The 2,843-nt window shown below is 35.2% G+C and overlaps 1 pseudogene; it reads left to right on the forward strand.

The window, feature by feature from the left end:
- The first annotated feature begins 1,609 nt into the window (after positions 1-1,609).
- LOC105301371 lies at positions 1,610-2,092 on the forward strand (annotated as a pseudogene).
- Positions 2,093-2,843: the final 751 nt, after the last annotated feature.

Genomic DNA, 2,843 nt, shown 5'->3' on the forward strand with positions numbered 1-2,843 from the left:
TTTTTTTACACCTACAGCACCTGGTCTTCCTAGGTGGTCTCCCATCCAAGTACTAACCAGGCCCAATCCTGCTTAGCTTCTGAGATCAGACACACCAGTCATTTTAAATTGAAGCAGTAGGAATCTAAAAGCTTAGAATCGGGCTTGAATTGCTCAGAATTTAAACTCTTACCAAAACCTGTATATTTTACTTAAAATGGGATTCTTACTTTACGTAGTAGGTCAAAATCTTTAAAAACATTATTTATAAAAACCTATTTTAAAGAAAGAAAAGAAAAAGAAATAAATGTAAACAGTAGAAATGAGAGCCTAGCTAGAAAGATGTCAGGAAGACAACTCTGAAAATGAAAATAAGATAAAGAAGAAAAAAAGAGGATGCATAGAAATAGAAGAAATGCAAAGGACAGTCATTTATATAATTGGAATCGCTGACGAGGAAAACAAAGCAATGTAACAGAACTATTATAATCCAAGAAATGGTCTGGGAAACAATGGAGACCTGAATCTACATATTGAAAAGATCTACCAAGTACTTGAGAAAATTAATCTAAAATGATTAACTCTGAGACAAACCTAGCAAAAGAATCAGATTTTAAAGATAAAGAAAAAAAAAAAATCCTGAAACCCTCCAGGCAAAAAGGACATATAATTTGCAAGTGCAGAAGAATGAGAATAGCAACAGGCCTTCTCAAAAGCAATATATAAAGCAAGGCAAAAATGGAACAGCATTTTCTAAAAGTGTGATCCAAGGCAGCCTAACTATTTTTCAAGTATCGAAAAAAACATTTTTCATCATATAGGAACTTAGAGCCTTTCTTGAGAAATCTCTTAGAGGTTAAGCTTCATCCAACCAGGAGATGAATTGGAAATTTTTAACAAAAGGACTGATGGTGAGTATTTTAATATAGATAATTATAGATCCAAGAATAAAACAAAGGTGAGAATGAGGATAGAAGACCAATACACGATGTAACATATTGTGCCAAAGCAGAAATAATGCAACTGAAACATGGGAAGAGAAAAGGGAAAGAGGAAAGTAGAAAAAGTTGATTGATTGTTGCATTGACAACAGGTAGAATTTAAAGGATGCTATTAAAACTAATGATCTTATGGATATATGTCAAACTGCCCTGAATACACCTGCTTATGCATTCAGAAAACGTTCTTAAAAATTGATCATGCATTAGGTCGTGAGGGAAATTTAATAAGTTCCATCAGGCAGACATTTTACAAACAACACTCTGATCAAAATGAAATAAAACTAGAAACTATTAATAAAAAAATTTTTAGGCTGCAACTTCCAGAGGGGCTTGTATGCCTGGTGCGGGAGCTGCAGGGCCCAGAGAAGGTGCTTGAAGCAGTGAGTGCACCAACGAGTCTTGTGGTTCCATTGCTGTTTTGACCACCACATTATTATTTTTTCATCCAAAGGCTGGCTTTACCAAACAGAATATGCTTTAAAGGCTATTAACCAAGGTGGCCTTATATCTATAGCTGTCAGAGCGAAAGACTGTGCATAATTGTCAAACAGAAGATAGTACCTGACAAATTATTGGAATCCAGCACAGTGATTCGCTTACCCAAGATAACAGAAAGCATTGGCTGTATGATGACATGAATGACCTTTGACAGCAGATCTCGGGTACAGAGAGCACACTATGAGGCAGTTAATTGGAAATATGAGTACGGCTATGAGATTCCTGTGGACATGCTATGTAAGAGAATTGATGATATTTCTTAGGTATACACAGAATGCTGCAATGAGGCCTCTTGGTTGCTGTATGATTTTAACTGGTGCAGATGTAGAACAAAGCCCTCAGGTGTACAAGTGTGATCCTGCAGGTTACTACTGGGATTTAAAGCCACTGTAGCAGGAGTTAAACTGAGTAAACCAGCTTTCTTGAAAGAAAAAAGCAAAGAAAAAATTTGATTGGACATTTGAATAGATAGTGGAAACTGATTACACGCCTGTCTACTGTTTGATCAATTGATTTCAAACCTTCAGAAATAGAAGGTGGAGTAGTTACAGTTGAAAATCCTAAATTCAGGAGTCTTATAGAAGCAGAGATTGAGGCTCACTTGTTGCTTTAGCAGGGAGAGACTAAACATTGTAGTTAATCAAATCCATGACGCCACTCACTGTCTGTGTGTTCCGTAACAACAGACCGACAATACGGAGGCCCCTGGATTGAAAAAGAGCCTCTCTCACTCCTGCCACTGAAGTAGTTAGGCTCTCTATCAATAAAGACAGTAGTTTTGGAAAAAAAATTTTTTAAGGATCTTAAACCCAGAAATTTAAAAATTTCATATTAAATAACTTGTTAGTTTAAGAGGAAATGCGACGAGAAAAAAAATTTTTTTTGTAACTGTGCAGTGATGGATGTTAATTGCTTTATATAGAGAGTGTAGTGGTGTTACGCTGATATATACATTTGTCAAAACTCATCAAACTGTACATTTAACATAGGTGCATTTTTCCAGAAATACTGATATAATTGACAAATAACATTGTGTAGGTTTAAGGTGTACAATATGATGATTTGATACACATGCATAGTGAAATGATAACCACAACGAGGTTAGTTAACACATCCATAACCTCACATAGTCACCTTTTTTATCCTAGTAAGAATTTTTAAGATTTACAGTCTTAACAAATTTCAAGTATACAATACAGCATTATTTAGGTGCATTTTATTTTATTCAGATTATACATCAAAGTTGATTAAAACAAAAGAAGGCAAAAAATGTTCCTCAAATGTCTGGTGTCTTCACTGTCTGCTCATATCTAAGAGTGGAGCAATAAGAAATTAATTGGAAGCTCTGTCTGTGAGGGAGTGGTT

The sequence above is a fragment of the Pteropus vampyrus genome, unplaced genomic scaffold (assembly GCF_000151845.1).
Source record: "Pteropus vampyrus isolate Shadow unplaced genomic scaffold, Pvam_2.0 Scaffold238, whole genome shotgun sequence".
In the NCBI taxonomy this organism is placed as follows: Eukaryota; Metazoa; Chordata; class Mammalia; order Chiroptera; family Pteropodidae; genus Pteropus; species Pteropus vampyrus.